Source organism: Lissotriton vulgaris, unplaced genomic scaffold, assembly GCF_964263255.1.
Source record: "Lissotriton vulgaris unplaced genomic scaffold, aLisVul1.2 SCAFFOLD_2610, whole genome shotgun sequence".
Lineage (NCBI taxonomy): Eukaryota > Metazoa > Chordata > Amphibia > Caudata > Salamandridae > Lissotriton > Lissotriton vulgaris.
The window spans coordinates 44,868-72,054 of NW_028244658.1; the positions used below are offsets into that span (position 1 = coordinate 44,868).

A 27,187-nucleotide genomic window follows, 5' to 3' on the forward strand; every position below is an offset into this window, starting at 1 on the left:
GCCTGCTAAGGCTGACTATAAGGTCATTACACTGTTTGCCCCTTGAGGGCAGAATGTGTTAATCAATAAAACAGCGGTGTCCCAGAGACCGAGGGGGTTGAAACACCTCCGGTACTCTAAAACCTTTGTTTCAAAGCTGTTGCTGTGAAACTTGAACAGTTTACAGCCGCATACAGGACCACAGCAGTTAATTGTTGAACATTCACAGCAATAGCTGTTCAAGGAGGCTGAAGTCAACCCCTGGCCCCCCCTGGGCTCGGTTGTTTTGTAAATGCAGGACGGTTATTTGTAAAATGTGATGAAGTGTGATTGTTGTCTGATGCAAAATTATTTCTTTACTTCCTTTCAAGGTATTCTGGGATGACAGGCAGTGCAGCGTGGCTGCCACCCTTGGGGGAACAAAAACAATATTTGTCAGGTAAGCATTCCTATAACTCTGTTTCCTTTTCCCCTGTTCATCTTTCTCTCTTCCCTTTCTTGATCTCTCTTTTTTTTGTCTCTTTACTTCAACTTTTGACTCTCTCTGTGCACTATTCTTGTTGTTATCAAACTTCTGATAATAATATGATGGAGCCACATTCCACTCTTGGAACATGTTGGGGCTGTAGTGCAGGCCCAGTTCCTTTTTAGGTCAGTTTTGCCCAGCAGTTCCTTAACTATTATCACATTTGTCTCCTCCTCTACACAACGTGATAGTGGTTCACCCTGATTAGAGTTGCCACTCTGTTGCACTGCTACTGCGTTTAGAAAGTGACTGTGATATTAAAATGTTATTGAATCATTGTGTGCGTTCTAGTGGGGGAATATTTTTAAAGCTATTTTAATTGCTTACTTGTGTGGGATTACTGCATTCTTTCCAGGCACTCTTCTGCTTTTTTTCTTCATCTCAGGGGGGTGGGGGGCTTGTGGGGGTCTTTTGCTCCTTCCCCGGTCCACCACGGCTCGCCAATTGTATGGAGGGAAGTGAGTGTTTAACTCTTGCTGCTGTACTCCACTTCCTGTCCCAGATCGATGGGCAGCGCTCTGGTTGTTCCTGAATGACCCAGCTATTTAATCTGAATGGCGGGCCGGACACGTAGTGAACGCACGCAGCAGGCGCGCCAAAGGCACGCCTGTCTGTGTCCGTCTGTGCCAAGTTTAGGCCTTGTGCCAGGGACGCTGTCCTTTTTATTGTAGACCCTGGTAAGCCCCTTGTTTACCCGAGAGGACAGCTCTTGGAGCTTCATGGAGAGAAGGATAGAAGGATGTGCACTGCAGGTCGATGAACTGTGAGCATTGGGCTATATGAGTGTGTTAACTGTAAGACAGTCATTCCATTGGGGGTAGCTTTAAAACCCCAGGGGAAACGTGTCAGCCCTACCCTTATCCATGAAGCAGTCCTTTTCAGGGTATCTTCTGATCTCTAATTAAACACAGAGCAGAATTTAATGATTTTGTCTCCTCCCGTAGGCCTGATTGGGTATTTATTACTGAAACCTAGGCTAGAGATTGCTCAGGGCCTGAATTGGTGGAGACCATCCCCTCAGGGTATGCTCTGTCCAGACTTGATAGGGGGGTTTGGGAGTACTTTATAAAGACACCTTCTCGTGCTTCACTGAGGCCCTCACAACTCCCTCAGATCCCTATCAGGCCCTATATTTCTCCTTGAAGATCCTACCCTCTTATAGCTTTGTGGGAGTGGTCAGCTACCGGCCTCTCGGTCCCAGAGGAATGTTTAATCAGGAAACGCAGGTTTTCCTGGAAGCTATGGACTCCTGTGGCCTTCCTCAGCTGGTGAGGAGCCCCTCTCATACGGCGGACACATTCTGGACGGGATCTTCTCTAACGATCCGAGGATGGAGGTGAATGATCCCATCCCACTCTCTTGGTCTGATCATTACGCCATTCCATTTTTTCTGCGAATTGCCGAATCCCACCCAGATCCCAATTTTAAGAACAGGGTGGAGATGAAGAGAAACCGTAGCCGCATATATAAGGAGGGTCTTCTAATTAAGCTTAGTAATTATTGCTGTCTCCCCCACCTGGTTGTTAATCAATCTATGATAAATTTTCCAACTGGCTCTTGGCGGCTCTGGAGCATTATGTGGCCAGAAAATGCCCTTCAGCACCCTGGTTCACCAAAAGGTTGAGAAACCGTAGGCAGGTATGCCGACAGCAGGAAAAAATATGGCGCCGTGAGCTTATCCCAGCCGAAAGGGACCTGCATGAACTCAGATTGAAGGAATATAGGCTAGCTATTAATGAGGAAAAGTTTATCTACTATTCCAAGATGACGGAATCCATTAAATCCCAGAGGGAACTCTTCAATGTGATTAATTCCCTCCTAGCCCCCTCGGCCTCTGCCAACACCGAGGTCTCCCAGGAGCTATGTGATAAAAAGGCATGCTTTTTATGACAAAATCAAGGACATATATTCCTCCCTGGAGATATCCAATGTCGGAGGGTCAAACGCCGATCGTCCTTCGGATTCTCTGGTAGCTCCTCCAAAAGATTGCCGCTTGAGCACCTTTCCCCCTATACTTCAAGAAGACACGGAGCGGATGTTAAGTGGAGTTAGATCTGGCTCCCCTATGGAGCCCTGTCCCCTGAAGATCCTGAAACTAGGAATGGAGGCTATTGTTCCTACTTTGACCGTAGTTCTTAATGCCATTATTACTTCTGGCCAGTACCCCACTGCCTGGAAAACGGCTGTGGTTAAACCTCTCTTAAAGAAGCCCTCTCTGGATCCGGCGGAACTAAAGAACTACAGTTCAATTTCCTGTTGCCCGTCCCAGCTAAAATGTTGGAGAAACACCTGAACCTCCATCTCAGCACCTATCTGGAGGATCATCAGTTGCTCGATGGCTCGCAACATGGGTTCAGAAGTGAGCACAGTACCGAGACGGCGTTAACCGTTGTTTTTAACAACATTCGACAACAGGTCGACATAAGTCACACCACCTTACTGACCCTTCTAGACCTAACGGCAGCCTTCTATACTATCTCTCCCCTTAGATTGGCTGGGAGGCTCCGGGAAATAGGGATTGAGTGCTCCGCCCTTAATTTGCTTACATCTTTCCTCACGGAACAGGCTCAAAGAGTTACGATGGGTCAATTCCTTTCTGCTCCTAAACGGCTGTTCTGCGGAGTTCCCCAGGGATCCTCATTGAGTCCCACCCTTTTAACCTTTATGTAGCCCAACTTGCCAGGGTTGTAAGATATTTAGGCCTAGAAGTGTTATCCTATGCTGATGACACTCACATCATGATTAGCATCACTGAGAGTGTTGAAGCTTCATCAGTAAATGTTAAAAGCTGCATGCAGGCCTTAGCTGCATGGATGGTAGAGAACTATCTAAGACTCAATGGGGATAAAACTGAGATTTTAATTTTCTGAGACAATCAGGAGATTTGGTCCAGGGCCTGGAAGCCAGATACGCTTGGATCTTGCCCTCGCCCTGGCCTCAGTGCCAAAAACTCAAGGCATCATAGTTGATACCTCCCTCTCCTTGGGCCCCCAAATAAATAGAATTCTCCACCTGCTTCGGAAAGATAAGAACTCTCAGAAAGATATATCAATTTCTTTCCCCCCCACGCGGAAACAGGCAGTGGTGGCCCTTGTGTTGTCCAGATTGAATTACTGCAATGCCCTTTGTAGGAAGGTGGATACCCGACTATGGTTGCCCCCAACTTTTTGCCTGGTGTTTTGCTGGTTTTCCGACTTAGTTGGCCTGGGACCCTGCCAATCAGGACCCAGGCCTACTGCTCTCTCTGTAAAATGGATTCCATGTACCTTAGGTACATATCCAATTGGTACTGGGCCACCTTATCAGACCCTGTAACTCAGGGCATAGGTGTACCCAGGGCCTACCAGGGGCTGCAGCATGTATTATGCCACCCCTGGCTGGCCATCTAAATCTGACACAACTGGCTGCACGACAGCTGGGGCAAGGTGGTGTAATAACCCTTTGCTTTAGATATGGTATACCTATATCTAACCCTAAAATGGACACACAGATTCCTATCATTCACTCCTATGGCAGGCCTTGACAATCCTGAAGGCAGAGTGCTTGGAATCGTGTGAGATGGTGCTCTGGCATGAGCTGAGCCCGTTTGCAGCTTGCGGAACCAAGTCCTAATAGCTGTTCCATGATAACGCATACCATATACTCTTAAGTGCATTATAATCCTCGCGGTTATATGCTAACTCTGGTATCGCTTTATCAAAACATATCGAGTAAGTTGTCATACGAATTGGAATACTAACCCCTCGCCAATTCTGGCGACGGGGTTAGCAATCCACCCTTCTAGAGGGACACGACATGTATGTAACTGTGAACCCCGGTTAAAGTTAACTCAAGCCTCAGCATCACAAAATGGATGCTGCCACCACAGACACAAGTCTGACCCCCTGCAGCTGGGAGTCCTTCCAGCGAGGGGAGCTTGGACAAAGGGTTTCCTGTCAGGGGCGGTGCTAGCACCATCCCAGACAGGGTTTTGTGTATCCTGGGTAGGCAGGGCTTTAGAGGAAGGTGACTGCAAGTGGAACCCCGGTGCTCACTATGCATCTGCCGGCTAGAACCAGTTCCAGGGGCACACCAGCCCCTGAGCTGGGGAAAGTCCGGCATGGGAGAGGGGTTTAACCACCCCCCTTCCTGGTCCCACCCCTAGGGCAGGACCTAGTCGCGTACCCACCCCTTTCTTTAGGATAAAGGCAGGAGCGGGGACCCTTCCAAATTAGATCATCTTTGAATCAAGAAACTACTTTCTACGAAAGGAACTCTCGACTTCTTCTCAAGATTTCTCCCTTGTGACTAAGGAGTAGTCACCCTGCACCCGCAGGCACCATCTAAGAACACTGCGGTTTGCTGCACGTCCTTCCTCCGGAATCCGACCGACCAGCATGACGAGACCCGGCTTCCCTGGCACCTCTGACCTCTACCTACCTCTACAGCTAAGCTGAGAACCGTAGGTGCGACGAGACCTCGAGGGACCAGCCATCATCAGAACTGCACGACTTCTATCCAGCACGACCGCCGAGGGATCCTCTGGTGAGTGCTTTGGGGTCCGAGAAGCCCCGACCCTGAGCAGCTCCAGCACCAAAGTCCAGCCCCCCAGCATTCACGAGATCTGCGTGGGGCCCTTCTGCTTTTTGCTGCTCACCGCGTTGTCTGGCTACTAGCCCGCTGGCTTGTGGCTTTCCCGACGACGACCGACGACATCACCACTGCTAGTCTGGTTGCTCCAGACTGGCCCTTGCTCCCTTCCAAAAGAGGAGCACCCCGGACCCTCCTGGTCCACTCCAGACGCCATTTTAGGTCCACCGCGTGGGCTTGAATTTGCCAAGACTTGTTGCCCCAATCCTGGGTCCAGTGACGTCGACAGCAGCAACCATCGTGGGACAGCTCGCACCTCCATCCTGGTCCGTGAGACTGCAGAGCCCAGCGTCGCCCACTCACCTGGTCGAGGTGACTCCATCCGGTGCCATCCTGGTGACCATCTAATCACTGGCTAGTGATTCAGAACTTGGTCCCCTCTGCGCACAGGTGTCCTCCATCTTCGATCCAGGCTTGGATCCACCGAACAATCTTCACTGGTCGCCTGCCAGCAACTTCTTCCTTCAGGCTCTATAGACTGCAACGAGGATTCCTGACGTCTTTTCAGACCTATGCAGCCGCAGCCTCTGGGCTAGGTAACTTCGGCATCCAAGGGTCCAGATCCACTTTTGTTTTCAGCCTAACTAGTCGGGTTCGCTCGAGAACACTAACTTTGTTTTTACTAGCCTGCATAGACTTTGTCCCGCATCCCGCGTGAGAGTGCACACTCTGCACCCGAGTCCCCTAGGCCTCCTACTAGTAATCTGAAGGTTCAGTAACGTAGTCCTAGCGATTCCAAAGCCTATTAGTCCAGTACTTACCTGCTAGTAATTTCGCATTCCACTTTTGTGGTATATGGTTTTCCATGCCCTTCGGGCACTTGTGTAAATTGTGCAACTTAAAGTATTTTCGTAAAAGTTTTGTTGTGTGCTTAGTACCCTGTCCTCATAAAGAGTACAGGGCTGTTATGATCTAAATAAATACACTGTTTATTTTCATAACACTTGTGTGGTGTCCTTTCACTTGGTGTTCAAGGGGTATATGTGATGGTATAACAGCTGGCTTAACACGCCCTCTAGAGTTTAGCCCGAAGACTGCTCGCATCCATGCTACTAGGATAACTGGTCTATAAGGTTGACTTACAACCAATCATCAATAAGGGTTGTTTGGACTGATACAAGTGCTCACTAGAATAGTGAACAGTATATATCAGGCCAACTTCTCACACCCTTTATGTAGGGATAAATAAGGGTCTGAATTGAGTTTAAAGCCCTGTGTTTGGTGCACAAGACCTTTTATAATATGGGATCAGAAGGCATCAAAAAACTGTATTGGAGATATGGCCCTGGTAAGCAGTTAAGATCTTCCAGCAAGAATTCGGTGACTGTGCCTAGATTCAGAAAATCTAGATGGGGAGAGGTCCTTTTCGCTTGCTGCGGACAATTTGTTGAACTCCCTTCCTCTTTCAATTTCGATTCTGGAAACTCATTCCGTAAGGCCTTGAAGACCTGGCTCTTTACCAATACAAATCTGTACGCCCTCTATCTATGGACACCCCTAATCATGACACTGATTGTAAAAGAGTGCGGGGGTAACCGCAGATAGACCGTGAGATGGTACGGGAAAGTTCTGATAAAACGCGTAACGCGGATTATGATGATGCTTTTAAATAGCCAACGAACACTAGTCACGGTAAGCGGGGTATGGGGATTAATTATTCGATTGCTTAAACTGGAACAGAGATTAGATGGAGGGCTCAGGGGGAAACTGGGGGTCTTCATGTACTCTAAAGTTTTCTCAAAGGATGCGATTGCCAATCCATTAACATGTAAATTATATTAACGGTTTAGTTTTCAACATCAAAAAGGGAGCTACGTGATGTATTAAATTGAGGAGGTTATTGTGACCGAGCTGTGGAGTATGAAAAATGAGCAATGAAATGTTGCACACTGTTTGACTGTTGTAGTAGATAGCACTGATAAATGACGCTTTACACCTGGCTTGATGCTTATGTACAGAAACTTAGAAGTTGGATTTTATTGATAGTTGTGTATATATTTTCCCCCAGATAAACCCCTGACGAAGGGTAATCCCGAAATGCATTGAGTGTTCTTGAATAAATTGTGACCTGTGGAAACACGTTTCTCCTGTGTTGTTGTGAAAAGACGTTGACAAAGAAAAGAAATGAGTAAAATAAATCCAAGAAAAGAAAGGATAAAAAGATTGATAAACATGGAGTAAATATGGATTAACGGAAGTATAACATGAGTTTGATTTATTGGACTTATTTGAAGGCACGGCTGTGCAGCTTGGCGGGGGCATAATTGGCTCCTCTTCAGTTTGGTTTCACAATTGCAGTGCAATGGGCGGAGCGCGGAGCAAGCTTGCACGCCGAACAAAGGTTGAAAATGAATCAATATGGAGAAAGCTAGAAGGTGTGCATCTCACCAAAACTGGCTTTGCAATGAATGCTCATTGACCCTCATTTTTGGAGCTGGGTAACTATTTTGAAGGGCCTCAGCAAACATTGACAATTTCTTCGCCTGAAAAGTCTGTGTGATGAGAAGATCGACTTGAATTCCGTGTTTGGCTTTCACCAGAGTAAAGGGGGGCAGCCCCGTCAATTGAAAGTGAAAGAACACACTCCCAGTCAGCACTGCCGACTGCGCCTCATTGTACCTGGGCTTGGGCGTGCACAGCATCATCTGATGTGGCTAAAACTCCCCCTAATATGTCTCAACCTCACTAAGCCCTCAGTAACCAGGTAGCGGTCCGCACATGCCCAGCAGGTAAACAAGCATTGGCATAGCCAGTAGGTCTCGCCTTTGGGACCTTATAAGTGTCTGACCCCTCTATCTACACTGATGTAATTGGAAACTTCTCCCCACCACCAATCCTGACCCACGCCTTCAGGTCCGTATGGAGATAGGCTAAAAAATAAACAAGGGCCTCATCCAGTCCATATTCTAAAAGGATGGACCATAGACGGGACCTATTGACAAAATCGAAAGCTGAGGACAGGTCCATAAAAGCTAAGTAAAGTGGCGAGTGCTGTGCAATAGTGTACTTCCCTATGATCAAATTAAGATTAAGACTTTGCTCGTTTGTACAAACTTTACCCCTGAAACCTAGTTGGCATTGTTCTAAAATCTGATTGTCCTCTGTCCAGGTTAAAATGTTTGTGTCTAAAACGCTGTCTTAAATGTTAAGGGTGTTATCAATGAGGGAGATCGGTCTACAGCAACAAGGTTGTGTGCAATCGCTCTTTTTAAAAATGGGAACGATTGTGCTAGTACACCATCTATTAGGCAGGGTGCATTGGTTAGAATATAAAAAATATTTAACAACAGTGGGGCCCAAAAATCTGGTTTATATTTAATAAGATCGATGGACAACCCATCAGGGCCTGGAGTTTTATTGCCCATGCTCTGACGTATAGCCTCCTCAACCTTGTTTATTGATAATGAGACTCCAGGTGGCACCCTTTTCATAAAAGGGTCGGATTCAAAAGCAGGCTCTTGGTAAATAGTGGAAAAGTGACTTTCCCAGGTAGGCTCGTTATGTTGCATATGATGGGAGTGAACGGTGGTCCCATTGATCTTAACTCTTTAATGGTAGTCCAAAATATATTCCAATTATTTAAGCTGGCAGCATTAATGGGCGCATCCCAGTGCTCACCTAATAACTGTTCCTTCCTATTAGCAATAGCCTGCTTATATGTCAACCTTAAGGACTTGACCACATCTTTACACCTAGGGCTTTGAGATAGGGCATTGTGGAGCTTCCTGTTGACAATTGAGCACTCCTGATTGAACCATCTAGAGTTGCGCTGTACTGTACAAATGGGTTTAGACAGCAAGGATTTAATGGCTCCACTGAGTTCGGTAAAGGCGCTGATAGCCACTGGGTGTGGAACAGGGCTTCTAAACAGATGTTAATAAGATTCATGTTTCCCCTAACCATAGAACTGACTCGGTCTGCGTTATTAATGCCTCGCCAGCCCAGTCTGAGGTTATCTATGGATGGTGATAGATCTCCAGCACCACATTCTGTCTGAGCCGTTGGAACTGGAGACATCCGTAACGTTACTTGTATTGGGTTATGGTCCCCAAAGATTGTGGCCATAATTTCGGCTTTAAGCAAGCTTGCTTCTAAAGCGGGGGAGATAAAAAACATTATCAATTGTAGATGAACAGCCCCCCCTTCTGAATGTCGGTTCAGGGGGGCATTATATTTTGTAGTTGCATCAATTTCTATAACAATAATTAAGTTAAGGGTGTTCAAATGGTCCATTAACTCTCTACCCCTATTGCATGTCTGTCTGCTGCTATGTGAATATTCGCTTGACCATGAGTAAGATAGCTTAGCATTAAAATCGCCACCAGACAGATTCCTACTGACTTGTGTCTTTGGATTTTCGAATCGATGCAATAAAATTAATCACATTTATAAAATGCATATTTGGAACAGAATGAAAATCATTGTTATAAACATTAATTATCCAAAAGGAAATTCCACTATTAAATAATATGCCTAGAAAATTATTGTTATCTGTATGTACAGTTTTTATGCATCCCCCTGTCTTAATATTGACCAAGATTGATAAACCCCCAAATGGTCGACCCTGATTGGGGGTTGTTGCTAGGATGTTATGGCATTCAAACCCCTCAATATGCAATTCTTGTGTGTCCCATGTTAACTGAAATAAAAGGATATATTGGTCTTTAATAAGTTGTACCCAATCTGGCTGGTGAAGTTTAGAGTACAACCTTGCAACATTCCAGCTTAAGATACGGAGGTCTGAACTTGCTGAGGCCTTCTTTTGCATAGGGGGGATAAGTGGGTTGTGGGAATAGTACACTCAGTTACTGGCAGGGCATGAGGTAACCTAATAGCAGGATCAGTATTTTCCTCAAAAGTTGATAGTCTGTCCTGGGTCTCTAATCCAGATAAGACCTGGAACCTATTAGAGGTAGTAATTCAAGAGGAATTGTTGGTGAAAGGAGCATGACTTGGTTTGTAGAAATAACCAAGGGGTAGTGAGCATATGTTAGTGCTATTAGATGTTATGAATTCGCAAGCCCTTAGTAGATGTCTCACCAAAGAAGGTCGACGGAAGTTAATTAGAATACTGTCAACTTCGATATTTTTTGTAGATGCACTGACTCACCCAACCCTGCGTGCCATAATAATATCCTTTATTTCGGATATATGGAAGCTTCTATGCCTTGATAGCCAGTCCGCACATTTATTGCGAAGCTGGTCCCATGGCTCATGCTGATCCTCTTTAAAGTAGGTACTCCTGCCAGTACCAACACATAAGGGCAAGCAGCGGGCGGCAGACTCTGGACATCCTGATTAGCCATTCATACTTGGGGCGGCAGGAACATTAATTCACGAGGTACTAGACAACCTGTTCTGATTCGAGCCCCTGGACTTGTTTAACCTATTAGCATCATCCCTGGTGGGGTTGGTATTTGAAATGGTTATTGGTATAGGTGGGTGAGGGGGGGAGGAGCCGTTTCTATCTTTAGGCAATTGACGCAGCCCCTGGATTGATCGTATATCGGGTGAAGGGTGATTGCGGGAGCAGTAACTCTGGCGGTTTGCGACACAATTTCGGCATCTAAAATACTCATACCAATACCTACACTATCGATGGCCCTGCTCCCATCAACCTCTTTGATTTCGGCCACCTTTTCCCCCATTGTCCCCTTAAAACGTTTTGCTACTAAAATAGCCTCCCGCCTTCTTATCCAGGGTAGATTAAAAGAACTACTGGGGAAAGAGCCGTGACCTCATTCTATGCCAATCTACGGAGAGGAGCTGTGTCTCCTGGAGGAGGCACACATCTGCCTCCATGTTATCCAGGTGGGAAATGATGGTCCTCCTTTTATTGGGATTGTTGAGACCTCTTGCATTGAGAGTGAGAATTTTCAGTGTGGGCTGGGAAATAGCATGTCATAGTGAGTGCACCAGCTTTGGCCTGTATTTGGATCCCTGTGATCCCTCTTCCACCTGAGCTCCCAACGTCTGCCCGTCCTCCATTGTCCTTTGATCCTCTCTTCAACGCCAATAACCTGCATACCAGTTCTCCTCCCTCCCCTCCCTAACCCCAACTTAGAAACCCATTAACCTCAAATTGTCCAGGGCCCACCATTTGTGCGTGCGCGTCCTTGGAAGTCCGAATAGTTGAGAACGTATGTGGCCAGTTCCCCGTGTCTCTACACTCCCCGTGTCTCTACGCTCCCCGCAGACTTCTTCGCCGCCCACCCAGCCTTGCAAATGTCACTTATCTGTCCCTCAGTCGTTCACTGTGTCATAATGGGGGAATGTCTCCTTCGACAGTGTGTCCAGCACTGCCAGTCTTTCTTGTGCTATGGTCTTGGGGTCCGGTCTCGTCGCTCGCTCTGTGTTTCGCCTCCCGTAGACCTTATGCCATCTTTCTCGAGGAGTTTTGGTCTGTCGGCCTCTCCTCCTGGATTGGATTCACGATGCCCAGCACCTGGCAAGTGTCGTACATGGATCTGAGCTGGAGGAGTTTGCCCTGTCATATGAAAATCAGCCAGAAAGGGTGACCCAAAGAATACGGTATTCCTTGATTTTGAAGACGTGTGGTTGCCACTCAGAACACCCAACACTTTTGAAGGGGTATTAGAGCCAGGTCCTGATACAAAGCTATGGAGTGGTCATGATATCTTAGTGGTTGCTTGTTCCTGACAGCACGTAGTATACACTCTTTTGGTTGAAAGCCTGGAATGTAAGCCAAAATATCCAGTGGGGGCGCCCAGTATGCTCCTTAAGAGACCCTGCAGGTATTGTGTAATGTCTAACCCTTTCTTCTTTAGGTGGAACTCCCTTAACGTGGATGTTGTTCCGCCAAGACCGATTCCCCAGGTCTTCTGTGTGTGCCTGAAGATCGCTCTGTTGAGCCTTGAGCCGGAGTATCTCTGGCTGTAGATGCTCCACCTCCTCTTCCCGGGCTTGCTCCTGATCCTTGATGGAGGCCACACGGTCCCCAACGGCATCGACGTCCCTCCTTATCATAAGGCGGGAATTTGATGCAGTTTGGGAACGTGTGGCCTCCATCGGTTATCTCCTTCATCTCCCCCGCTATTTCCCTTTTCAGCATCGGCAAGTCGCCTCGTAATGCACCGAATAGCGACTCTCAATAGGCGTGGGTAACTGGGGCTTCAGAGGTGTCCGCATCTTGGCTGATTTGTGTCATTGGGGAGAGCCTCCCTTCTCTGCTGCCGGTCATCAGGAGCTTGGTCAGCATCTTTTTTAGATTCTGATCCTACTTGCTTCTCGCTGATGACATGGCTGCTATATCTCTTACCACATCACCAGACCGGCCTGCCTTGTCGTGGGGTCCCAGCCCCAGTAGGAGGCTGTCAACGGGTTGTCCTCCTGCTGAGCTCCACTACGCTATTGCATGATGGACAGGGCCAGAGGTGTCACTCCCTTTCAGTCCCGTCTGGGCCTTGCTGCCTTCGACCGTCTGCTATTGCCCTGCTGGGCATCTGCTGCTTGTTCTCAATACTCTAAGCACTTTTTGCCCAGACCTGCTGTGAATCCCCCTGTAGGCCAGCAGCCCTATCTGATCCTGGAGCACTAGATGTCTTCTAGGACCAACGCGGCTAATTCCTGCACTATGTGCTTGCAATCCGTGGCCTCTGGTTTCCTCTGACTTGTCAGTCAGCTCCAGAGAGACTAATCCATGCCCGGGCCCCTCATCCATTGGCACCTTGTGATTCTTACAGCGTTACAGTTCATATCTCATTCCCCTTATTGGATTTTGTCATTTTAGTGTCATTTTGTTCAATACATTTTACTTTCATTTTTCTATTTCGGTTTGGGTTTTTTATTGTTTTGCATTTTGACTTTTACTTTTTTGGTTTCTGCATAAATGTTTTACATATTACCTTAAGTTAAGCCTGCCTGTTCGGTGCTTAGGTACCAGGGGGTTGATCCTAGGTTAATTGAATGGCTTTGAAAGTTCATTCTGACAACGGTTGTGATTGTTGCTCATCTACCGCAAATAATAGTTCAGTTTCTTACAGAAACTATCTGAAATTATCTGCAAAACAGGCAGTTGATAACCTACCAGGGTTGAAACACCATGTGGACAAATTGGAATATGGGACGAGTATTGTGTGGCAATAGAACCTCTAAAAAAATTCAGCTTGCAGATGAACCAAGAATCACGCTTGAATGTCACAACTTTTAAAAACAAGGTGGTCAGGAAAGTGTGCAGAATATATTGCAGCTCTTTGTATTTTGACAGCCCCAAGCAAATTTGAGAACAGAGTGGATGTATGTAGCAGAGACGAGTCTGTTCACCCAATGTGAGTGGTGATATCCGCATTGCTGGTCTGCCTGAAGTTATGATGCTGCTGACAGTAGCGTGTCTGCTAAAAGCGATGGCGTGGCTGTTGGAACAATAAAGCCAAATAAGAGAAAGTTGTCTTCTGACACCACAGTCTTCGTGACTGAGACCAGTAACACTGAAGACTCTGAGACTCACAGCAGTAATTTCTCCTTTCAGAGCGTTATTGCTGCAGATGGAGTGAAGCCCAGAAGTAAGCACATTACTAAGGTACCAACAAAGTTTAATATTGTTTATTTGTATTAACTGTTTCTCTTTTGCAGCTTTTGGAAATGCATTTCTAGTTTTGTTGCTTTTTGGTTAGTTTTTTATTGTAGGCTGTTACCTTTGGTTTAAAGGGAAAGATGTTGTAGTGCGTGACCTTAATGCTGCAGTTTGCATTTCATTACCATCATTTGCTTATCCTGGAAAATCTCCAGGGTGTAGGAGGTTTGCTGTTCCAGAGTTCTTTCTTCAGCTTCTGGGCAGTTGTCTCTCTGTGGCGATCTGTGGTCCTGTTTCTCTGCTCTTCTTGTAGTAGCTCCTATCAGAGCTTCATCCTCCCACCAACGATAATAAGATGCCAGGCATCACCCAGCATACAACACAGCCTATGTTGGGCTAAGTCCATCTGCTCGGCGCAGTTAGAGCGAGGATAAAGTTCTTCAGACCCATCCGGCTGTGAATGTAACCTAAGGACTTACGATGAAATGTAGAGCCTACCTCCTTCCTGAGTGGCTCCAGTCTGCTGTGTGCAGACCCGATAGCTGGCAGCACCCTGGAGTATGTATGTATAAATCAGATTATGTTGGAAGTAACCTGCAATATACTGGCAGGCAGCACCCTGCCAACAAGTAGGATTTCTCATGGAATTTTATTTCCTGACACATTAATGGAGATAGCCTTTTAAAAGGCAGAAGAACAACACTGACCATACATTTTCCTGGCACTGTCTTTAAAATGACATACACATTAGGAATGGCATTTCGTTCTGCTGGAATAATATCACAAGTTATCTTGCACTCTATGTTGTTGCATGGATTTTTGGCTGCAATGCATTCCATGTTTCATTCAAACGTGCTTTCTACAGGGCGCATACATGATTTGCTGCTGTAGAGAAATAATGCTCCTGTGTACTGTGGCAGACTCAGAAATATTGAAAAACGTCATGATTTCTCTTTCAGCACTTCATAGTAAAACCTTTCAATTTTTGACTCAATCATTTGGCAGAAACATAACTTTGTACCATTAAAATAGTTGTGATGGGGAACATTCATGTGGGTTAGGACTGGCTCGACCAGAGTGCTTGCTGACTTGGAGGAGTATGGAGTCGACCACCTTGCCTGGTCCGGTGTGGAACCAAGCCAGCGATGCTTTGCTGCAGGCTCATTTGCCCTGTTAGCTGGTCAACAGTTTGAGGAGGAGGAGGTGAAGAGCTGGCTAAGTGTGCCATAAGGCTGGCATTTCAGTACACCCCTGAGAAGTGAGCTTTGAGTCGATGTAGTGTTCCTCTTATACCACGTGCAATTCACCCTCTCCAAAGCCTCAAGAATTCCTGGGTGTGAAGGGCGGCTGATTCTGATTGTGTGCTTGATAGTTTTACAGAAACTCATGTTCTTGATTGTTCATGTTTGTCAGTAGTTAATGAAACACACCCAGGGGTTTTATCTCTTCAGTTGACAGAAGCTACAATAAAAGTTTCTTTGTCGTTGCAAAAAAATATGAATGGCCAACAAGCCTCTGTAGGACAAAGAATGGAAGGGCTGGGGAACTGTTATTCATCTCACTGCTAAGCAGAGCCATGTCATGCTTCACCCTCACTCAGGAATTTGATTTTGACCAACATCCCTTAGAACACTGGGACTTTAGAGACCATCCTTTTAATGAGAATAACAAAACTGCAAGTCCCATAAGCAATAGTGGTGGAAGGTGTCACGCATGACCTGGGACAACATCCAATTCAGCACATCCAGTTCAATTTTTTAAGTATTTGACACAAGTCACCAGAATACTAAAACTGTGTCTTTTATTTTCAGGGTCAATTAAGTAATGGTCACCAGCTTGGAAGCTCTGTTCATTCTTCAGTATTTGTCCTTGATCTCCACGTGTGGCTGGTTTGGGTCTGCCTCTTGCATCGTTCCCGATAACTCACACAGGTAAGGAGCTTGTAGCAGCAGCATGATAACCCGATACTCGTCTGTATGAAGTGCGCTCCGAGGCAGGTATCGGATAATTTTTGTGAAACGAGCAAGCACCAATATTTACTGTGCGACTGAACCTCCGGAACAGTATACTGTGAGTTGATTTATATGAAGAATGTGTATACTGGACTGTCATTTTCCTCAGCATCTCTTATGATATGTAAAATAAAACACAACACACCTGGAGGCCAACAAATCTATCATAAATTGAATGCAAAAATAGCAAAAGGCCAAGCAAATTAACAAGTGACAAGTGTCTTTGCAATGGACGAGAGCATCCACCCTAAAGCAAGTTGGAGTATTTAATGCTAATGATTCACAATGTATTTTTATGCACTTTCCTCCTAATACTAGTCAACCAAACATGAACACGTGATAAAAACAGTTACTGAAACAACACTAATGAGGAGGAGGCAGGATCTTCTCTCGAGAGGAAGGTGAGGAGTCTGTGAGGTGCAGATAAAAGATACACAGACAAGCTGCAAAATTCACTGTTTCTGGACATAACACTTCTGTTTGTCAATATTCAATTTACTACAAGATACAGGAAAGTGTGCAGATAGACATCACTAAATAAAATGGTTCTGGGCCCTAATAGAATCATATAACTTTGCAGGCATATTAAGGCGAACAGACACATAAAATTAATATATGAATATTGTAATTTAGTAATGTAATATATCAATGCACGTTGTGGCGTTCATGTGTAACCAATTATCGGTATTAAAGAAACCTGCATATCCAGTTATGCTTTCTCAATTCCTTCTTCCTAGAGGCCACCACTGCTGCTATCCAGCTGTATTCAGCGGTGCCTCCTGTGACCTGGAATCCTGCATTTAATCAATACCAAATGTTGTCAATGCTTCTAGCCAACTCCTGTCACTGGTATCATTCGTAACTCCACCACCCATGGGCCTGGTATTCTTTTAGCCAGCTCCAGTCAGTAGTGGCCCCTTGGACATGAATGTAAGCCTACTAGCCAGCTCCTGTTAGTACTGGCCCCTGGGACTTGTTATCATTCTAGCCAACTTGAGTCATTAGTAGCACCTTGGGACTAGTGATCATACTAACCAGCTTCAGTCAGTATGGGCCCCCTGAGACCTATTATCCTGCTAAGTAACTTCAGTCAGTAGTGACCCCTGTACCTTAAATCCTGCTAATATTCAAAACCAGAGGTCAACTCTACTGCCAACCAGTTCGAATCAATATCGACATGTATTGTTACCCTGCTTGTAATGAATTACAGAGGCTAGCGTTGTTGCTAGCCAGCTCCAGTCACCAGTGGCCCGTCACATATTATCTTCAATAGGATCAATGCCCATGGCCTGTGCAGCTGTTAACCTGCCCTAGTCAGTAGTGACCTCCCAGACCTGTTATTCTGCATATAATCAGCAAGGCTTCGGCCCTAATAACACTCACCCCACATCCTTATAGTATACTAGCAATGTGGAGGAAGAGGACGAGAAGCCAGGAGGCCAACAACACCGCGAGTCGCCCAGCCACACTCACCAGGGAGTGTGGCTCAGCCAGGTACAGCAACGCGTTTCTAGCTGGTTCGGGAGGCAAGACCTTGTAGAGGGGCTACGCTTAGCGGGTAATTTGACGACCTTGCTGCTAAGTGCATGTAGTTGTACTCTTACACGGATCTGCCTGTTACAAACCCCTCCCTATCGTCACTTCACCTGCACCCTGGGTAGTTAGGAAACACGGTGACCCTTCACACCCCGGTTTTCCCTATGGGATAAAATAGTACAGAACAGGTACTAACGTGAGCCTTTCTTCTCCCATGCATGTCCTTTGGTGGAGCAACCGGGACGGAGGAGCGGGAAGACGAGGACCACAGAAGAGGAACTAACCCAGCCATCCTATCCAGAGAAAGGACTACTCAAAGAAAGAAAAATACTTTTATCAAAATAAAGCCTTATCTACCTCGAGTTGGTCTCCGTGCCCTTACTGCAGTACCTGCCACCCCTTCCAACCCAAGAACCCCGCAACAAGTGGTGCCAGAAGTGGGATCATCAGCTTCCATCCCGAAAACAGAGATGGACCAGGTCATACAACACCTGATCTCCGGACAGGAGAAATTGGAATGGGCGGTGGAACGCCAAATCAAAAATGCACAAGAAGACCGAGAAGCGTTTAAACATGTCATGGCGGCTCAAATAGAAGGACTACAAAAAGCCATGAAAGAACCTGGAGGGGGTCGCGGTAGTAGACAGGCGAGCCCCTGTACCCCATCCATCGGGTATATCTTTACAGAAATATGTTACCGGAGAAGACCCGGAAGCTTTCCTGACCAATTTCGAAAGGGCTGCTCGTGCTTGTGGATGGCCTGAGGATAAATGGCAATTTTTTCTGGCCCCTTTGCTAACTGGGGAAGCCCAGGCAGCATATCAGGTCGCCAATGACAATGGTGTTACTCCCTATGCGGATATAAAAGCTATAATTCTGGACCATTTAGGGTTAGATGCTGAGGCATACCGGGTCCGGTTTCGAAAGGAACGTGGTATTCCAGGTGAAAATCCCAAAGCATTATATTTTCGCCTAAAGTTTGCAGCCGATAAGTGGATTAAACCCGACAACAAGAGCAAACAAGAAATCATGGAGGGCATATATCTAGAGCAATTCATGGAAGCACTTCCCTATGGGACACAGAGGTGGCTTAAAAAGCATTCCGGCCTAAAACCTGCTCAAGCGATTGAAATGGCCGCCAACTACTCTAGAGCCCAGCCGAAAACATCTCCCTGGGATGGGGATAAAATGAAACAGGCTCAAGGTCCAGGTTCAAAGACTGAAAGGAAGAGTAAGCCCGTAATTGAACCTACTAGACCCAAACCTCCTGAGGTCCGGTTCCCAATAATGAAGGGCCCCCAGTGTTTCGACTGTGGAGAATGGGGCCATATTGCAAGACTGTGTCCACGAAGAAAACCAAGTGAGGAACCGATGGAGGTTGGGTATCTGCCCAAGACTGTGTTATATACAGCGGAAATGGGACCCTCTTTCTATGTACGTGTAGTACTTGATAGCAAGATAGTCAAAGCTTTATTAGATTCAGGATGCCGACAATCGGTGGTACAAAAGGCTCTCCTACGTCCGGAACATCTTCTCCCCCAAAGTGAAGTATATATAAGATGTGTCCAAGGGGACGTTAAACCATACCCGTTAGCAGAGATCACTATATGTCCTGAAGGAAGAACACCGTGTACCATTAGAGTAGGGGCTATAGATTCTCTCCCTGAAGATCTTATTATAGGAGTGGACAATCCTGACTTCCTAGCCATGTTTCAAGCAGAAGTAAAAGAAACCATAAACAGGGATTCTCAATGCCAGTCCGCGTTAGTAACTTCTGAACCCTGGGTCCTAGACCGTAATTTCAGATTTGCACAATCTAATGATCCCTCTCTCCTCAATGCCTGGGAGGCAGCCCACAGTTCTCAAAACCTCTCACAGGTCACCTATCCTCGGTTTCTCATAGATAATGATTTGTTGTACAGGGAGGGAGGCGTTAATGACCATAGACAACTGCTGGTCCCCAAAACCTTTAGCGACCAAGTGTTATTTTATGCACATGCCCATCTTACTGCCGGCCATGCAGGGGCCGAAAAAACTATTCAAAACATCTTGAAGTGGTTCTACTGGCCTGGGATTTATAGAGAAGCCTCAGAGTATTGTAGGAGTTGTGAGATATGGCAGAAAAAGAATTTGTATAAGCCACCAGCAGTGCCGTTACAGCCCATGCCTATTATCAGTCATCCCTTTGAGAGAGTAGGCATGGACCTAATAGGACCCCTCCCAAAAACATGAAAAGGGAACACGTATGTGTTAGTGATTTTGGACTACACTACCAGGTTTCACGAAGCCTTTGCATTAAAAGCCCCTACCACCAAGAACATATCTGAAAAATTTGTAGAACTCTTCTCAAGAGTGGGGTTTCCTAAAGAGTTGTTGACAGACCAAGGGACCCCCTTCGTATCTAAATTGATGAAAGAAGTATGTAGTTTGTTGGGTTTACACCAGATACGCACTTCAGCTTATCATCCCCAGACTGATGGTCTGGTGGAGTGATACAATTGTTCTCTCAAAACAACACTGAAGAAAATGTTGTCCGTAGAGCACAAAGATTGGGATTTACTGTTGCCCCTTGCTTTATATGAACTGAGAGCCCAGGTACAATTTAGCACAGGTTATTCAGCATTTGAGTTGCTTTATGGAAGGCAACCTAGATCACTGCTAGAAATCACCAGGGAAGCCTGGGAAAAGGAGGAATTCATTGCCACCAAGTCCCTTCTGGAGTATACCCAACAACTGAAAAGCAAACTGAGCAAACTCAGAGATTTGGCGTACTCCAATCTAGAGAAAAGTCAACAGCGCCAAAAAGCCCATTACGATAAAGGAAAAAAATGGAGGCACCTAAAAGTAGGGGACTGGGTCCTGGTCCTTTTGCCATCGTCCACACACAAGTTTCAGAGCGAATGGATGGGACCCTATCCCGTAGTTGAGACCATAGGGAACACGACTTACCGAGTACAAATATCTCCCAACCAAAAACAATGTTTCCATATAAATCTGTTAAAAAAATGGTTGGGACCTGTTCCTTCAAATAATCAACTAGGGTTGCCTGTCGCCTCCCATGGTTCCACCCTTAAGGTGCTGCCAATAAACGAGGAGCTCCCCAAAGAAATGAAATCAGAAATGTCATCTATGTTAGAACCTTTTGCCTCAATCTTTTCAGATACTCCTGGTTTAACCCACTTAATTGAACATGAGATAAAAACTAAACCGGGCAAACAGGTGAAACTACGTCCGTATAGAATCCCCGAGGCCAGAAGAAAGGACGTAAAAAGGGAAGTGCACGATATGTTAAAACTAGGAGTTATCCGTCCATCCAGAAGTAGTTGGTCATCGCCCATTGTAATGATCCTGAAACCAGATGGATCAACTAGGTTCTGCATGGATTTTCGAGCACTTAATGCCATTTCAGACTTTGATGCATATCCCATTCCCCGTGTAGATGAGCTAGTGGAAAGAATAGGTAAAGCCAAATATATCACAACGCTAGATCTCACCAAAGGCTACTGGCAAGTCCCTTTAAAAGAGGAAGACCGGTGTAAAACAGCCTTTGTTACCGAGGAAGGATTGTGTGAATTCAATGTGCTACCCTTTGGTCTGCATGGGGCTCCGGCCACCTTTCAGAGGCTGATGAACAAAGTGTTACAACCATATAAGACCTTTTGTTCCGTCTACTTAGACGACATTGTCATATTTAGCAACACCTGGCAAGAACATTTGTCTCATTTTCAAAACATCCTCACAGCTCTTGAAAAAGCAGGACTACATGTAAACGCCAAGAAGTCTAGGGTAGCCTGCTCCTCAGTCAAGTACTTAGGATTCATGCTGGGAAATGGAGTTATAGCCCCGCAAGAGGAAAAGATAAAAGCTATAATAGAAACACCTTTCCCTAATACAAAAAAAGATTTAAGAGCCTTCTTAGGTTTAATAGGGTATTATCGCAGATTTATACCCAATTTCGCTGAGACAGCAAGTCCTCTCACTGATTTGTTAAAGAAGGAGGCCAAACCCCATCAGTTGTTGAAGCCCCAGGAACCGGCCAAACGTTCCTTTGAAACTCTGAAAACCCTGATCACCACGAGCCCTATTCTCATAGCTCCTGACTTTAGTAAAAAGTTCTTTCTGGCAACAGATGCCTCAAACACAGGTATAGGAGTCGTGTTGTCCCAGATAGGCACCGACGGTCTGGAGCATCCCATTCTGTTCATAAGTAGAAAACTGCATCCTCGAGAGTCCAAGTACCCCACAGTGGAAAGGGAGGGCTTAGCCATCCGGTGGGCGGTAGACAAACTCCAATACTATTTGGTAGGTAGATCATTCGTGCTATACACTGATCATGCTCCCCTACAGTGGATGCACAGAAACAAGTCTACGAACCCCCGTTTTCTTCGGTGGTTTCTGTTCCTTCAGTCCTTCTCGTTTGAGGTACAGCATAGGAAGGGCAGAGAGCATGGGAATGCTGATTTCCTCTCCCGCTCATTCTTTCTCCCCGATCGGGAGAAGCCAGGGGGGGAGGTGTGTAGCAGAGCGGAGCCCGATGATACCCCCAAGGACTGTTACTGAACAGTCTTTGTTACTGAATCGGAACCTCGTTCTTTTCCCCAACACCAGGACAAGTGGCTACCCGATGAAAAGGAAGATTGGTTCGGACTCAACGAGGGGCAAGGCTCCTTTAACTGGGCTGGAGTTCCACTGGAGGACACGCCCCCTTCTGACGTGTTAATTGCAGGAGTGGAGAAAAAGACGGAACAAGACAGTTCGGCGTCTGACATCACGGAGAGGCCCATGAGGAGCGAGGACGGGACCAGAGACACCGGCGTTCGTGTGGACGGAATCGAACGGACCCCCGAAGGAGCCGCAGCTGCTGTGGAGGAAGAGGACGAGAAGCCAGGAGGCCAACGACACCGCGAGTCGCCCAGCCACGCTCACCACGGAGTGTGGCTCAGCCAGGTACAGCAACGCATTTCTAGCTGGTTCGGGAGGCAAGACCTTGTAGAGGGGCTACGCTTAGCGGGTAATTTGACGACCTTGCTGCTAAGTGCATGTAGTTGTACTCTTACACCGATCTGCCTGTTACAAACCCCTCCCTATCGTCACTTCACCTGCACCCTGGGTAGTTAGGAAACACGGTGACCCTTCACACCCCGGTTTTCCTTATGGGATAAAATAGTACAGAACAGGTACTAACGTGAGCCTTTCTTCTCCCACGCATGTCCTTTGGTGGAGCAACCGGGACGGAGGAGCGGGAAGACGAGGACCACAGAAGAGGAACTAACCCAGCCATCCTATCCAGAGAAAGGACTACTCAAAGAAAGAAAAAGACTTTTATCAAAATAAAGCCTTATCTACCTCGAGTTGGTCTCCCTGCCCTTACTGCAGTACCTGCCACCCCTTCCACCCCAAGAACCCCGCAACAGAATGATAGGTCCTTATACTCCTCTTTTTGTTGTCCTTGAAAATCATGTCCCTCATCACAAGAATTAATGAATTGTGGACTACTATTCAAAACGTCTTTTTGATACGGAGTACTCCAACGCTGCAGAGTTTCTGGGTTGCTGTTGTATTCGTCCTTATTAATTTAAGATCCGTTATTTTGATTACATTTCGGCTGCTCCTGTTTTTTAACGGAATTTATTTTAGACAGAGTAAGATCTGATTTCAGTGGGGTATTGGCTTCCCTTATGATGTTCACCCTACCATTTAGTTCATTTGGAGCTTCTTGTTATGGTTGATTTATTTGGCCCAAATTAGATGGTTCCCCTATACCGTTAGCTTTTCTGATTTTTACTTGCACTTCTATTGGCATTGGCTGCCTAGTTGGTAGTAATTACTGAGTATCTCACATTGTTAGATTTGTGCATTTTGCGTCCTCTTCTTGTGAACGAACAATAAGTGGAATAGTTAACATCTCTAGGTCCGTTATTTGACCCCAATGGTTGACTTAGTCCTTAGTTGATTTTGACATTTGTTCGACTTCAGCTTCAGACTCAGGGTGGCCTGGTTCACTTACTCCTTGCTTAGGGGATATAATATTTGTTCTACTCAGTGGTTTAATTGGAGTTTGAAGATCACATTGGTTAGTTAGCAATATTAGTATAGCACCAGTTGGATCTTTCATAAAATCAAACTTTGACGGCGACTTTCCCAGTTTCCCAAATGTATAGACCTTAGATGATTTAAAGGACTATATGTCACGTGCTATTTTATTTTAAACGTATCTAATATTAGTGTTTGTTGTATTTTTCTTTTCCTTTTGATAGGAGGGAAAGGTGGCCGCTCCTTTCCTGACCTCATAATACACCCTCTAAGGTGAAGAAGTCTTGCTTCTTTCAGAGAATCAAACGGGCCAGTGACAAGACCAATCGGTGCTTTGATTGGACAAAAACACCTCCAAACACCTCCAAGGGAAAACACCCCCAAAGCACACCTCAGTACAGAATCCGCCGGTGATGCTGGTTACTTAGTTAATTAACTAATTAATTAATCAATTGATTAATTGCCGAGCTCCGGGTAGGGCTGTAGTCTAGGCATGCATAGTAATTCAGGGGTCGAGGGGTGCTTTAACAGGGTCAAAGTCTGTTGTCACTTTCCCCTTTGTATAATTTTTCAGATTTTGTATTACAGACTTATTACAGACCCCAATGGCTCAGCGACCTACGGACCGATCAACCTTAACTACTCGACACATGCCACACACCACTTGCCACTTATCACTCACCACTCACTGTTCATTGCTTTTTCGTTGCTATTCATCGCCGTCAAGAGTACAAGGGAGAATGCTGGCAATCGTTCAGGAGCAAGAGCGGAATCCAGAGCCAGTCCCACTACAGACGGCAGATGTAGGCACTTCCCTCCACTCCTCGGATCAGCTCTGCTCTGCTCAATGCTTAGTAAATACGTAAAATCAGGCGGCAGTTCTCTGAGTTCTGAGGAATGATTGAAGCGTGCGATGTCGGACCATAGATGCGTCCATTCCTCATTGAAAATAGGATTGTGAATTAAGTCTTCCCACATAGAATTATACCGGGGGCGTGGGGAAAGCACTGTTTTAAGGAGGAAGCTATAGATAAATGAGATCACCCCTTTCATGTTAGCAGTCTTGGTGAGAAAGGCCTCAAATTTTGTGAGAGGTCGAGTAGCAGCCTCCCGTATCTGAGGTGTGAGGGCCCAGTGCATTAATTGGATATACTGATATCTTTCCGTGTTCTTCAATTCAAAGACCCTTTGACATTGATCAGAAGTAAGGGGATCAAAATTGTGTAACAAATGTATTAGAGCTAAGCCGCCTCCCCTTCTCCCGGCATCAAAGGGCCCTCATGTTGGGCCGGTGGTTGAAATGGATTGGAGTGATTGGGGATGGAAAAGAAGTCCACCTGTTGTTGCCCGAAATTGAGTCCCATACTTTAAGATTGGTGTGTGTGGGGCAGCTAAGGTCACCCTGGCAGCCTCCTGGAAGAGAATGGAGGCTCCAACTATTTCCCTATGGCACTCTCGTCTTTGGAGACTGCTTAGCCTAGAACGTATGGCTGATATTTTCAGGGATAATTATAAGAATTTCTAATTTAAATGGGGCCCCCTTGTCTGCTTCCTCTCCCGGGGCCGTCTGTCAGCGGTGTGTCCCTCCACCATCAGAGCCCGCCATCTCTTCCAGTTTTGATCACAATTCCAGTGTCGACCAACCTCTCGTTAGTATGAACACGCCGCCACGTCGGATGGGGTTTTTTGTGTGTTTTTTTCTTTGTTCCTTGCTAGATTCATAATTACTTATCCCATGTTAGGATGAGTTTGTCCACGCTTTTTGGCTATTCCGCATACAACACCTCGGTGGAGCAACCTGGAGAAATTACCCTTACAGAAGGCTGTTGAGTTTTCTTTAGACCTATCTGCTGGCTTAGCAAAGTTGCATGATCTTTTTTTTTTCTTTTTTATCTCTCTCTCTCAGCTCCGGGGCACGTAGAAGCTGTATCTTTCATTTGGTTTATCTAATAAGAGGAGGAGCTGGTTTATATTGATCAATGCACTTTGTCCACCTGTTGAGGCTTTCTGATCCATGCGTGGGACCAAGTGAGGAAGTCATTTTTGCCTGTGGACTGTGGAAAAAAATATTTAATAAACACATTTTTGACAAAAATCAGGCGGCAGGCCAAGGCTCCTCTGTGCGCCTGGGTGCCCTGCAGCAGCCGCCGCACGAGCAGCACCAGCAGCGCCTTAGCACCGCGGTGCTGGCAGCGGCCGTTCCTGCCCCCACAGCAGATCCGTAGAACTTAAAGCGCCCGTATAACAGGACGCGGGTGAAGCGGGAACCGGTCACAAAACAAACCCTGGCAGTCGTCCCAGGCTCTGCTCTGCCTGCTCGTCAACTCCTCCTCAGCTCGGCCCCTTGGCTCTAATCGATATGCTCTGCACTCAACGCCGAATCACAGGCTGACAACAACTGTGAACACCAACAGAGGAAAGAATTGTGTGTTTTCCCCAGTTAGTAAAAAAACAGCATAAGTCTTGGCTGCTTCTGCTGCACCCAGAGTCTTATGCAGAGCATATCGATTAGAGCCAAGGGGCCGAGCTGAGGAGGAGTTGACGAGCAAGCAGAGCAGAGCCTGGGACGACTGCCCGGGTTTGTTTTGTGACCGGTCTTTTGAGTCTAATTTTTCTGTCTGGGAAAAGATTGTGTCCTGGTTTTCTGCACCCAACTGATAATCAGGTGGAATAAAATGAACACATGAAAGTACGCCTTAATTTCATTGCCCTTGATTCACACTCTGGACCATAGTTGAGGGATAAGTCTAGGCATAGTCCTCGCAGCACACAATAGATTTGCGTGCGGCAGAGGCCAGAGCTCAAAAGTCAGGAAACCAGATACAAGTAGGTGGTAACTCAGGGCAGGGGAAAACGCCTAAATTAATTAATAGCATATTTTTTTTAATATCTGTTTGCTGCCAGTCCATATGACTTTAATATCTGCCTTTGGGATTCTATGTTGCAACTCCTTAGGGTACATGTATCCTTTGTGAGCTTAATAAAATGCTGAAAATTCTACAAATCCTCACTCCTGCATCCAAGTACTCTCGGGCTACCATACTACACTCTGCTCTGTCTGAAGAACAGCTCAATACTTTCAAAATTCTGCATTGATTTGGCTTGTAAATTATATTTTTGGAAATGTACATGTATTAACTATTTAATTTTAATACTATAGGTGATTGAAATACGGACGAAGAAAGCAAGATTTAGCACTAAGCAACTGAATGTCAGTGCCAAAAGAAGGATTATTTTGAAAAACTGAAGGACATCAAGCATTCTACGTGTAAACAATTTCCAAAAATCTAAGTGTGGCGAGGAAAGTACTATACCTGTAAGTGAAGTCTCTAATTTTGCATTTCATTAACCCAGAGCAAAGCCATATCTGTGCACACAGCATCAGAAATAATGTAGAAAGACCACTTCAGCATCCTCATCTGAAATATTATCAGAAAGACAAATTGCCTCAGCATGACAGAATAACGTTCATCTAAAGCATCATGTAATTCCAGAGAGGAAGCACACACTGCATAAAAGAAAGTTACAACTAAAGGTTTCTTCTGGATACCATCAAAGAAAAGACACTGAAAGAAGACTCTGAAGCTGACACAACCAAAAGATTAGAAAATCACCTTTGTTCAACAACCGTTTTTAACCAGTTACGCAAGTTTGAGACTATCTGCTTAGGGAAATAACACCTCGACCCACTCTGCTCACTCTTGCGAAGACCTTAAAAATGCACCACTTTATTGTGTTCATGACCATCTCAGATTGTTTCCTTTTTATTGTGTACTGTTCTGTAATTCTATGTAAATCGCCTCAACATTATCTGTTGTGCAGGAGTGATATGTAAAACTGTTAAATATAAAAATGGATTAAAGGATCACCATTGCGCTATAGCTAATGTAAATAAATCCTCATCTTCAGAACTACAAACCTTAACCTTACACCAAACAT

At 45.8% G+C, this 27,187-nt stretch overlaps 1 long non-coding RNA gene across 1 annotated transcript; it reads left to right on the plus strand.

Moving 5' to 3' along the window:
• The first annotated feature begins 347 nt into the window (after positions 1 to 347).
• LOC147667171 (uncharacterized) lies at positions 348 to 27,185 on the plus strand. The gene is made up of 4 exons (XR_015304487.1): positions 348 to 418; positions 13,623 to 13,673; positions 15,479 to 15,598; positions 26,409 to 27,185. It is a non-coding gene; the product is annotated as an uncharacterized LOC147667171 (long non-coding RNA).
• Positions 27,186 to 27,187: the final 2 nt, after the last annotated feature.